Here is a 12,919-nt window from a genome sequence, read left to right as displayed (position 1 = left end):
AGGGGCTGGAAAAAGCCTCTTTTATTATCTTGAAGGGTCAGTTGCAACCCGAAAGGGGCTTAAAAATAAATCAATACTCACCTTCCGTCTCTCCCCCCCCGCCTGGTTCTGCCATTCAACCTGATTCCCCTCCTCCCCCCTTTAACTCCTGCTACCCCTTACACTTACTCTTACCCGGCCTTCCTCCCATCCCCACATCTGGTTTCTATTGCTCGCTTACCTTGAAGTTTTCAGTAATAAAGATATTACGCAAACTACATCCACAGTTCTTTAGTCAAAAAAAAAAAGAAAGAAAAAAAAAAGAAAAGAAAGAAAAACGAAAGGAAAGGGAAGAAAAGAAGGCCCTTAACCCCTTCGCGGCCGGCTGCGCGGGCCGGGCTGCGGGCTTTGCCGCGCGGCTCCCCCGGCCGGGGACACCGGCGGGGACACTCGCCGCTGTCACTTATTGCCGGTGTCCGCGGGGGCCGCAGGAGCCGCCAAGGGGCCCGGGCGGCCGGGGGGGCTCGGGGGCTCCGCCGCGCGGGCCGCGCAGTGTCGCGGTCGCTGAGCTGCGCGCAGCGGGCAGAGCCGCGCGCTGCCAGCCCCGCTCCGCCCGCGCGGCGGGATCCCCGGCGAGGCCGTCCTAGGAACAGCAGAGGATGGATGGAGGGAGGGATGGATGGAGGGATGGATGGATGGGTGGATAGATGCAGCGGGGAGAGTGCGAAGCGCTCGCACGGCTCCCTCGGAGCAGCGCGACAGCGAGCGGCTCGCTCTGGTTTCTGGTCCAAGAAAGATTTCAGAGGATTTTCCTTTCTTATTCTCTTTATTACTTGCCTAATTCTTCCCTTTTCTCTCTTTTTTTTTCCTTTTTTTTTCTTTTCTTTCTCTCCCCCCACCCCGGCTCCCCACCGCCACCTCAGCCCCTCTCACTCTCTCCCCGTGACTTAATAAAAAGCAAACCCCACTCAATGCGTGCGAGTCTCTCTTAAAAACAGCTCCTGGGCGGCCAGGGGGAATCCTCCGAGCCGGAACGCTGCCCGGGTCCCGCAGCGCGAGCCCCGGCCTCACGGATCTGCAGGCACCCGCGTTAAGGAGCGCCCCGGCGCGCGCGTCCGCGCGCGTGGAGTTCACGGTTTCCAGTGGGTCTCTTTCCAGAGCCATTAAAGCGGCGAGCGATCAAGCAGCCTAAGAGAGAAGTGATGTTCAGGTATTTCTAAGTGCTGGGAGGATAAGAAACCGTGACATTATCCTTGGCCTCGTTATATTCGGCAAATTTGCCGCGAAAATAAAAGCAGTGAAAAAAAAAGAGAGAAAGAAAAAAAAAAAAAAAAAAGAAAGAGAGAGAGAGAAATATACTCCAGGATCGGGCAGGGGGAGGTTTATTTGTTAATTTATTTATTTCCGCAAGCCCCGCGGAGCCGGGGCTCTGGGAGGCAGCCCCTCTTGCCCGTGCCGGGAGGGGGCTGCCCGGGGTCTCTCCGCCGCGGCGCTCAGCCAGCCTCTCCTTGCATTTAACTTCAACGAAAAGTCGATTAGTTCCCAATCAGAACTAATCCGCTGCCCCGCGGAAAGGATCTCAATAAAACCCTCTCTCTAATGGCCAATTTGTGTCCATGGAAGCGAGAGGTTAATTCGGGAATCGTTACCGAGCCGTTGAGCGGCTGCTTGCAAATACCTGGCGATGTGGTGCAGGGCAACTACCCGCGGAGCCGCTTTTCTCGGCCGTTTTCGTTTGGCTGGGCTGGCTCCGAAATTCCCCCAGCGAGTTTCTCGGCTGCTGCCGCAGCCCCGTTAGCTGGAGCGGAGCCCCGGGGACATAAAAGCGGCCGCCGCTCCTCGCCCGCGCTGCTCGGCCGGGCTCCGTGTCCCCTCCCGCCGGGCCGGCTGTGCCACCTTCGGGAGGAAGGGGACAGGGCCCGGCCGGGGGGTTCGGGGCTCCGGGCCCGGCCGGGCTGCGGGGACCGGGAGGGCTCCGCCGCCCAGGGGCGAGGGCAGCATCCCCGCCAGTGGCCCCAGCGGCAGGAGCAGGGACAAAACGGCACGGAAGGCGACACAATCTCYCCGAAAGGCGAGCTCGCCATTTTCCATCCGAGTGACCCTAAATTTGACTCGTCTTTACAAAAAATACATCCGAAAGGGAAGGGCGAAAAAGCAGCCGAAAGAGTCTGCGCTCTGCAGAAATCCACTTGCGATATACGTACATATACTTTAAATCGAGACCACTTTTAGCTACATTGGCTTTATTTATTTATTTTAAGGTATCACCCCCCCCCCCCCTCCCCGCAAAGGTCTATTCCTACGAGCACTGGAAAGCCCAGCTTAGAGCAAACTGGTCCTGCGCATGTCCCCATGGTCACCCAGCGCATGTCCCTGCTGCGGGAATCACTCGGCTCCCGCATCCCGGCCGAACCAGCTGTTCTCTCCCAGTGCCCCAGCCTCGGCCCCGCCGGCAGCGCCGGGGGGGACACGAGCAGCTCACGGCAGCCCTGCCTGGGTCATTTAGGAGCCGCTCTTTCCTTTTTTTTATTGGGRCAGAAGCGGGCACTGCTACTGGGGTGAGACCCGAGTGTGCAGAGCGGGAGACAGCGAGTGAATTCCGCACCTCGAGCGCTGAAAGAAGAAGAAAAAAATCCGCGCAATTTCCAAACTCCGTCTCGTGCCGCGGCCAGGGGAGGCGGCGGCGGGAGCGCCGCGCCGGGGAAGGCGCTGCCTCCCCATCCCCATCCCCATCCCCATCCCCATCCCCATCCCCATCCCCATCCCCATCCCCGTCCCCCTCGAGGCCGGCCCCGGCACCGCCAGGGCTCCCCGGACACCGATCCAGGTGCCCTTCCCGGGAGAGGCGGCGGCGTCGGGGACAGAGCGAGCGCCCCAGGCCAGGGAATGGGCTCCTCTTAGCGGGGAGGGAGATGGGGAGACAGGGAATCGTTCACAATGTCCCCTCTTCGGCTCTCTGGGAGCTTCTGGCTCTTGGAAACTATCTCCAGCTTGTACTCCTTCTTCTCTCTCTCTTATTTATTTATTTATTTATTTATTTATTTATTTATTTACTGGATCACTATAAGGCTGCGAGTTCCTTTTGTACCGGACCTAGATCTAAAGACGACCTATTTATAACACCGCTGATAGGGCAGAGAGGCAGGAGAGAAGAAGAAAAAGAAGTATTTGTACTAATCTCCCCAAATGCTTTTACTTTTACTTTTTTTTTTTTTTTTTTTTAACTTTTTTCCCTCCTCTCTCTCTTTTCCAGTGGGACAGAGGCTGCATCTTTATTGCAGGCACGGAGTTTACCTAGCAACAGTCTCACTGGTAGCTCCTACCCCGCGCTCCAGGCCGGACACCGACACCGGGCTGGGCGCACCGCTCTGTGCTGCCCTCGGGGCCTTTCCTCCCTCCTATACACATGTATGAAATATATATATATATTTATAGGTATGCAATGCCTGATACTATTATATATATATATATATATATTTATAGGTATGCAATGCCTGATACTATTAAAGCACATTCCTCCTGTCACAAAGCAGTTTACAGGGAATACCGACCCACCCCTCTGCCTTCCAGCCCAGCTTCGGAAACTTTATTATATCTGCGCATCCGCGTAACTCCGCGTATCTGCATTTCTGCGTCTCCTCCCAAGAAGGGCAACCCGCCCGGGCCCGAGATGCCGGTTGGGGACCAGCCCCGGCCCCGGGCGCTGCGGAGAGCGGCCCCGAGGCCTCCGGCCCGAGCAGCGCGGCCGCGGAGCCGCCGAGGCCGGTGCTGGCACGACCCGCTTGGCCAGCGGAGCCCGAGGGGGAGCAGGCAGCCCGGCGGCAGCCCGGCTCGGCAGAGCGCCCTGCGCAGCCCGGCCCGCCGCGGGGCTTCCAACAACCACCGCCGTCTCCCTCTCTTTTTCCTCCGCTCTCTCCCTTTCTCCCTTTTCTCTAAGGCCGGGCTCACGCTGCGGCTGCTGCCTCCCGCCGCCCCGAGCCGGAGCCCGCACCAGCCTCCCGCTCTCCCCGGCGCTTGTCCCAAAAAAACGATGGCACCGGCTCCTCGGGAGCCCCCCGTGACGTCATTAAGCGCGGGCCAATGGGAGGGATGCGCAGGTGAGGCCCAGGTGGCCTCGGCACGCGGGACCCCGCGCAGCCCCCGCGGCGCCGGGCCCGGAGCCGCCGCGCGCTCCCAGCGCGGCCCGGGCGGGGAGGAASGGGGCTATATTTAAATCGCCATCATAAGATAGAAATTTTCAGGGGCTCTCCATAAATTCCTTCCTGCAGGGAAAAACCCACTCGCTCTTAATCTCCTCGATACTTTCCACTTGCGTGTGACCTTGCCGGACCCCACTCTTAAGTCAGGGGCTATTTTTTGCCTGACTCAGAAGACCCAGCGAAGGGAGGGCAGAGCTGCCCCCGAGCTCAGCGGCCTCCCCCCGGGCCGGCCCACGGCTGCCCCTCGCCGGGCCCGGCGGGCACCCCAAAACGGCGGGCTCCCCGGCTGCCTCCCTGGCTTCCCGGGGGCGCCGCCGCCCAGACTCCGCGCTGAGGGGCTCCCAAGGGCGCGTCCCGCGGGGAATGTCCCCCGCGCACAATGCGCGTGTCGCCGCTGGCATCCGGAGCACCTGCCACGGCGGAGGCGGCCGCGAGCGGCTCCGCCGACCTGGGCGAGCGGGGCAGAGCCGGGACAGCCCGCGGCGCCGGGGCAGGACGCGCCGGGGCAGCGGGACGGGAAGGGGCAGCGCAGGGGCGGGCGAGGTGGTCCGGCCGCCGGCCCCGGCCCTTCCTCACGCTCGGAGAGATGTTTTTCCCCGCAGTCGTTAGCAAACAAACCAACTTTCCCTTTCCACTCCCCAAGGCGCTCACAAACCACCCCCAAAACACGCGAGGACAGACCTCCTCCAATAAAGCAACCTTGGTCCAGAGCTAGCAATGACAACCCTTATTATCATTATTCCTCGATTCTAATCATGTCCCAKTCACAGAAATCCCAGCACCGGACCAGGCAGTCAGTGCACAGTCTGCCCAGCTCTTCTCTGTGCAGCGAGTGCCGAGGGCTGCTAAAGCAGCACGACTGAGGCACCCGCAGCCACAGCCATGCAAACGGCAGCGGCCTGTGCGAGATCCGGGGCTGTGCTCCCACGCAAGAGCCCCTCCAGGGCAAATCCCGAAAAGAATAAAAATAATTAAAAAAAAATCCCTTTCTTCAGTGGATCTCTGTCAGGTTACTTTGGGGTTGGAAATAAGAAGGACAGAAGTTGTGTTTGGTTATTTCTTGTTCTCTTTTCCTGTTTTTCCTGTGTGTGCACGTGGGAGGCAAGGCGCGGAAAAGCTCCTTCCAGCCTTGCCCTGGAAAGGGACAGGGGCAGCATGAAGACRCGCAGGATGCGGCTGCTGCCTCTCCCGGGCCCCACAGCGGCCCTGCRAGCTCCAAGCAGCTGTGGGTTGTACCAGGGGCTTAGAGCTGCTCTTTGRCTCTCCTAGACTATTGCTGTTATCTTTTCTTTTCTGTTACTCGTTTGCTTGTTTATTTTTTTAAGTTTTCCAGGAACGTTGCTTTTCCTTATTTTTGTTTTCTCGAGTCCCACAAAAGACTCAGATCAAGCCTAAGTGCACCAGAGCCAGGCAGAATCAAGGGGAATCCAGATTCAGAGGTCTGCAGAGCTGCTYTTCCACACAGAAGGCACCAAAGGAGATTTGCCAGCAGCAGCACAGGCTGAGGGGCAGCCTCACTGCACATCCCCATGGATGGCGCACACTTACTGCAGTCTCACAGCCTAAGGCAGAAAAGCTGAGTCTCAAGAAAATAATTTCTCAAGGTCACAACAAGTCACAAAATCTGTTGATCATTGGAGGAAGAGCCCAGGAGCTGCTGCCTCTCTCCTCCTGAGCAGCACAGCAGCCCACTCTGCTCCTCTGCCAACCATGCACCAAGCCCCAGAGCCTCATCCAGAAGTGCCACAACCACCAGGAGACGTGGAGACAGGAACAGCGGGAACTTCCACTGGTTCCGAGCTCCTTCAGCTTTCTCTGCAGATGGTAAAACCGGCAGCAGCCCAGACAAAAACCTGTCCTCTCCCCTCTGATTTAGGCTGCCTATTCAGAAACTCTGGTTCAGAAAGTCTGGGTGCTGGGCACCCAGACTGCAGGAAAATCAGGCCAGTGATCTCCGCTGTGGTAACAGCTCTGACCAGTGGTCACCCTTAACTTGTGAGGGGTCACTGCTCACCAAACCTTCTCAATAGGAGTGAGATTAGACAGAGCCTCCAYAAGAGCCTGACCCAGAGCACTAGGAAACCCACCATCAAGTCAGGAGCAATGATGCATTGTGAATTGTCACCTTGTTGGCTTCAAGATCAGAAGGACAAAAGGGAGGGAGCAAAATCAATAGCAATGCAAACACCAACGAGATGAATACAAACCCTCCACAGACACCATGGTCAGGGATGGAGGCAGCCTGTGGCTGCAGAGATGCTGGGATGAGGCGAGAGGACAGTCGGACAGACCTTCCCTAAGATGGAAATGACAGTCCATCAGCTGAGCCTCAGGGCCACCTGTGTCCTCCCTGCTACTCAGATTTATAGAGTGTAACATTTTAATAAAAAACACACACACCTCTCCACTTTGGTGCATTAAGAGATTTCTAGCAAAACACTGTAATGTTGCTATAAATTTCCCTCCCAGCACCCTCACAAGTAATAACTCAAGCCCCAGCATTTTGTATTTAATGTTTATTTTGATGGCTGCATTCCAGAAAGAAAAAGGAAAAAAAGAGGCAAAAGCTACTCAACTGCCCTCCCCATTGCTATTAGCCTGATGTTTTCAATAAAAGTTAGTGCAAACTGGGAAACAAACACTTGGAAAAAGAAAGGAGGAAAACAAGAGCACTTGGGCAAAATTCTCCTTGACATCTGCCAAGGCCTGGGTTCAAATCCTGGCTTAAATTACAGATGTCCTGCCAGGGGTTCTCATTATGACCTCCTCCCTTGGCACATTTGGACAGCACCCCAGGGAGCTGCACCTGTGTTGAGGAAGGCTCAGGAATGGGATGCTCCCTCACTACAGGGAAGGAGTGAGACATATGGAGCCTGGGGCTAAAATAGCAAAACCTAGACATTATTCTTGGCCAAATAATCTGGGGCCAGAATACTGGGGGCACAGCCTTCAGGTTGGAGGTACACAGCAGAGCTACTTAAAGCTCTCAGAGCACCTGCTTATCCATGAAGCTACCAGTCCTTTTCCTTCACCAGCACTAAGTTCACACTTGCTACTGAAAAAAGGAAAAGAAACCACACAGATCTCCCTGCCATGATGCAGGAAAACAAGCCAGAGGCATTTTCTAAGCAAACGAATGCTCCAAATGATGACTCCTTACTCTGGTGAGAATAGCCTAAGCCTTCATAGGACAGCAAATATTTACCCAGAGAGGGAGGATCTAAACTTCTCATTGCTTAAACAGAAACACCTTGAACTTACCTTAATTCAGATACAGGAAAAACAAAGCAAACAAATCCTGCAGAAAGCCCAGGTAGACAGTTAGTAAGAGACAGGCATCTAATTTAGAGCCAGGGTATATATAGAGAATACCTGAAGCAAGCCTGAAAAACTCTACAGTCAGGTCAGGTGAAACTCATACGTATGCAGCTGACCAGATTGAAATGCTGCAGGAGAGGTTGGGTTATTCTCTTTGCTTGGCATACTTAATTCCTCATCTAATAATATAGGTGCATACCAGCATGGCTGTGTCCTACCTTCATGTGCATTAATTCAGTTACAGTTCAATGTGGATTTTTCCAGTACTGTGGTCATGACTTCCAGCAGTAAAGAAATCTATCAGCTTGTATTAATTCTGATAGTAACCCTGACATAAATTGCATATTTGTGAATAAGTGCTCACAGGAATTATTAGGAATGAGGCCTGTTTCTGCTAAAAGGACTTTGTTTTGTCTGTGCTTCTCTGAAATTTCCATGCCATCTGAACGGGCTTCTGCACTGCATCCAGTCATATGAAGCAATCAAAGGCAACAACAAAACCCCAGATCACAGAGTGCCAAAATACATCCCTCGTGCCTGTGGTCCCTACCATTGACCCTCTTTTTCCTGCAGTAGTAGTAGCATGAAACAAGCATCAAGCCTTGGTCCCACRCATGCCAGTAAGAGTGGAGATGTGGCTGCCAGCAAAGGTCAACGCGGCTTTCAGATCTCCCTTTCAGAGCTAATGTGATTATTTCTGTCCGAGCTAATCCCGGTCACACATGTGTGGCAGGAGGTGTGCATTAGGTGTGCGTGAATTTGTGCCCGCTGCGCTGGGAGCCAGATGCTCATGGCAGCGGGAGCTGCCCAGCTCCCTTCCCGGGCTGGGAAAGGCTCGTGGCTCCTTGCCAACGATTGTCAAAACGGTATTTTCCGCCAGAGGAGAAGGGCTGAAAAACAGCTCCGACCTTTCCTGTGACTGCAATGCTGCRGGGCAGTTCCAATGGATACAGCACTGGTTTTACACCAAAAACCTGGTCCTCCACTCTCTTTGCATTCTTAAACAGAAACTTTAACTGAGTGGACAATAACTCTGTAGGGCAGGGCTGCTAAACACGCTGGCAAAAAGTATTAATCAAATACATCTTTGCTAACCGGGGAACATCTGCTCAGTGAATAGTTTTGGGGACTTTTTGACTCATTTTAAGAAATGCATCAGCCTGTGTTCCCATGGGTATGAAATGTGAAACAGTTGTTTCTGGAAGGGTTAAGTCACATCTTTTTTACCTGTTATGTATATTCCTATTTTCCTTCCCAGCAGAATTCTCTATAGCGGGCATAGTATATTGAATACTCAGGCTCTTTGTGTATATATATATATATATATATATATAAAATATATATATAAATATAAACAAATTAAATGGATGCTATCATGGTGATTTATACAAGGCATTTGACTCCATAGTATTTGATTCAATTCAAAAAAAGAGAACTTTAATGATGCTTAAAATGGATAATGCTGTTGTGAAGAAGGGCTGGATGGGTTTGGGTTGATCATGTTCCAATAATCAGAATCAGCAAGATTCCCAGGTAGCCTGGAAAAGAGCATGGAGTCCAGGGGGGTGGGCTTTTTTTTTTTTTTTTAAATTTAATGTATATACATATATATATATATATAAACATACACACACCACAAAGCACTGCAAAATTCTGAAAGAAGTTTAGGAATTCATCTTCAAGGTCTTGAGCAGCAGGAAGGAAAAATACTCTCTAAGAAGCTTAAATTGACCCAGTAGAGTGATAGTCAGTTCCAAGAAACTCAGCATTCTATTCTGTATTATTATTATTTTTTTTACTAGGCTAATATTCTTTTTATAAGGAGAATGGGAATAACAGTTCACTCTGGATGACCGGAGTGATTTACTTCAACTGCATCAGCGCTCTTCCAGCTCATATTCAAAGCAGCTCTTGGGTGATATTTCCGGGGGTGGGGGGGGCAATGGAATTGTGTGATGCCATTTAAACAAAACAGAAACCTGAAATATGATTTTTTTAGATTTCTTGAGGGACGAGAGGAGATTTGTTTTAAAAACCTTCAGTCGCCTTAAATCCATAAATTTATTTTACAAGCAGTGAGGATGAGATCACCGAACTGCACGGATGAACCGAGACCCCACAGATCCCGTGGAAACACTTTGGGTTCCTGCCACCTTCGAGGATGAACTGAAACTCATTCCTATCCTTTCTGTTGCAGATATGGTCTGGAGAAGCTCCACGTTTACAATTTTTAGTCTGGTTTATTGTAACTCTTTTTTTATTTCTTTTTTTTTTTCACTTTTTTTTCACTTTTTTTTTTTTTAAAAGCTCCGGTAAATCTAATTGCAGGTTGGCTATTCAGACCCCCTGAGGATACCTCTCTAGTGTTCAGCTCTCTGTGTCGCCTCCTTATAGACCTGGGAGTCAGCTCAAGGTCTATGCATTGATTTTTAAAATTCCTGAGAGATTCTTTTGGTGCAAGAGTGCAAAAGACCACATGTAGCAGTGTGGTCTCTCTGCAGAGAGACTGCCCGTACTATTAAATTAGTGACCTGTAAAGAGAGATCCGAGCTGAAGGGTGCAAGAACATGTGGTGGTTTAGTACAAGGTTTCAAAAACCTTTCATTTCCCTACCAAAAGTGCACACAYATATATTCAACTAGCACAAGCAAGCGAACTTTTAAGCTTGTTTTTCTACCTGCTAGAAAGAAATATATATATATTTTTATTGGAGCTGTCCAGGAAACGTACTTCCAGGTCTGTGAGAAATGTTGAGTTTTGGGAATTGTCTCTTTCCCTTAGTTATATGAAACTCTAATATTTCAAAAAATTGGGTGGACTTGTTTCCAGAGGGAAATGTTCTCCTATACTCCTAAGAAAACATTATACTGGCTCACAGAATATGGGTAATGACTTGTCCCAGCTTTTATGTGTATAGGCCTGGTCTTGTCTACACTGAAGTCAGTAAAGGTTTTGCTGTTCAACTCACTGGCAGCAGTATTAGGCTTTCCTTTTATATGTATACATTTTTTATCTGTGATTTAGCTTTTCTGCCAAGGTTTATAGCCATTGTTGTCAACTGATAGAGAAGGCAAGAGGAGAGGGAGACATGATCTTTTTTTTACTTGAAAGACTTTMTGTTGAACACTTCGGCATGTTAAGAGTTATATACAAAACTTATGGWTCTTCATAAAAATGCCTATCTTCCCAGATTAGAAAAATTCAGTGAAGCTATTATGTATTTCAGCTTCATACGAGAGATCTTAAAGATATTTTTATATTTTAAGCCCTCCAAATAATATTTAAGGTCTATAAGAGCCAAGGCAGGAATACACCCAYGAGTTGTTCTTAGAAAAGTGGGTAATGAATGGTCTATAAAGTTAAAACTATCTTTCTTTCCCCTCTCTCTGTGTCTCATATGGGCCATAAACCAATATCCTCCGTTCTCCAGAAGCAGCGGGAGCGGTGGCTAGTAGCATAAACACAAAGATATTAAAAATTGAGTCCATTCAACCATAAGTGACCAAAAAGGAAAACGAAGTAAAACAAAAAAATCCTTAGTTACACAGCTAAGAAACAAATAATGCCTTTCCCCAACACATAAGGGTACCTTTCTCTCCCTCTGATTGGAAATCCTCAGGAGATTCAGGTTTCAAGTGGGGTTAAAAGCTTTATGATTTGTTTAGTCAACGCATGTAAACCCAAAGGCTATTTTTGACCAAGAGTGTATTCTTGGCACACACAGCACTTATAAACAGACAGTTACACTGTCCCCTCTGTGCTGCTGCCCAGTTGGGAAATGAACATCCTTTCTATGCTCTCCGGGAAGGGAACGGCTGAAAAGCCGCTTGGTAATGGGAGTCACATGAGCGGCGTCTCTGGATTGCATGGGCAAGGACCAACACTGCCAAGAGCTCCGTAAATCACTGCAAGGACACCGTGTCCTGGTGGGGCAGATGAATTACCCCAGTGCTGCTGGGAGGGGAAGACAAACTGCCTAATGATCGCTGCTGGGCTCTGCATCGCTTCCCTGCTTCCCCTCACGAGGAATCATCACAGCCAGACCTGGAGTCTAAACATATCCGAACTCCCAGATCTTTGATAGACAAATGCTCTTATAAAAACGAAGGCGTGCGATGAGACAAACCTAATTTTCTGCAATAAAGTAATAGACCTACAGGCCCAGGAATTTTGTGTGGGTTTGGATTGCTGCAAAATATTACTGTAAAAGTATGCTTGCTATGTCCCTTCTCCAGCACGTAGCATTAGAGAGGACTGCTCATATTTGCCCAGACTGAGCTCTCAGTTACACAGAGGTAAATCTAGGATAAAACCATGAGATTCCAAGAGCAAATGATGTGAAGTGGGACTGACAGAGAAGATTCAGGGAGCTGTAGACGGAGTGGTCTGGTATCAGCTTTGGATTAAACAGAGCAATGGTTATTGCAGGCTGCATGGGCAAATACCTTCTGCTAGTACRTGGCTTCATAGAGATCGTTCTTGCGAGAGAAACTGCTTGTCTTTCTCTGACAAGAACACTGGCCTACCTGAAAAAGCCAACTTAAACTAAATTTGTCTAATTATATTTCTTGAATATCCTTATTCTAATAGTGTAATGGCCAGACTGAACACTTGTATTGTGTGGAGCTAAAACAGAATTTAGCAGGTTGGTGTAGAGCTAAAAAAGGTGGATTGGTTGGTGGACTTTGGTGCTGATACTACTAGCTTGACACCAATCATAACAGCAGTTTCTTCTTGGGGCTGATACTGCATAGCATTTGGGAAGGGTGCTGCTCAAAAATCAAACCCRTTCCACTTCCTCCAACTGCAGAAGGGCTGGAGGAAGTCTGAGAGAATTCTGGGGACACAAGTGCCCAGGAAATAAATTTTACAGCATGAGGCTTTGCAGAGCATGAATACCTCATTCTGCCAGAGAGAAAAGGTTGGCAGAGCGTTTGCTGCTGATACTTACAAACAGGAACATCCACGTGCCTGAGGCTTTTCCATCTTGCAAGCAAAAATGTATCATGAGATCTAATGGCTGGAAACAGAAATCACACGTGTTCACCTTTGAAACAAGTTGTCATTTCCTAGTGAAGGAAACTCTGTCCCTGATGGGACAAGAAGGACTTTCTCCTGTTTGGAGCCTTTAAGACAAGGTTGGGCACATTTGAAGGTCATGCTTTAACGCCTCTTCAGGAAAAAGCCTATTGCCCGTGTAATACAGGAAGCAAATGAGATGATCACAGCAGACCCCTCTAGTCTTATAATCTATGAATAGAAGACTGGAGGCACTTTGCTTTTGCAGTGCCATGTGGTGATATGAAATCTCCTTGGTCACTTAAGCATTTCGGGGTCTTTGTTTTATAGGCAGGGATAATGTCTAAATACACATTATTTTTTTAACACCACCACCCCCTCTTGTGCTTTGTAGAGTCCCTAGC

The 12,919-nt window shown here is 50.0% G+C and overlaps 1 protein-coding gene across 1 annotated transcript in view; it reads right to left on the bottom strand.

Annotated features, from left to right (window-relative positions):
• ALX4 (ALX homeobox 4) overlaps nucleotides 1-281 on the bottom strand; it is a 30,779-nt gene extending 30,498 nt beyond the window's left edge. Inside the window, exon 1 of the mRNA XM_026035139.1 lies at nucleotides 221-281. The gene's annotated coding sequence lies outside the window, so the exon portion shown is untranslated. The remainder of the gene's footprint in view (nucleotides 1-220) is intronic.
• Nucleotides 282-12,919: the final 12,638 nt, after the last annotated feature.

This window comes from Nothoprocta perdicaria, unplaced genomic scaffold (genome assembly GCF_003342845.1).
Source record: "Nothoprocta perdicaria isolate Ctin4 unplaced genomic scaffold, notPer1 scaffold_156, whole genome shotgun sequence".
Classification (NCBI taxonomy): Eukaryota; Metazoa; Chordata; class Aves; order Tinamiformes; family Tinamidae; genus Nothoprocta; species Nothoprocta perdicaria.
Note: the sequence above shows the minus strand (reverse complement) of the source record. Positions and strands in the feature narration are given on the sequence as shown.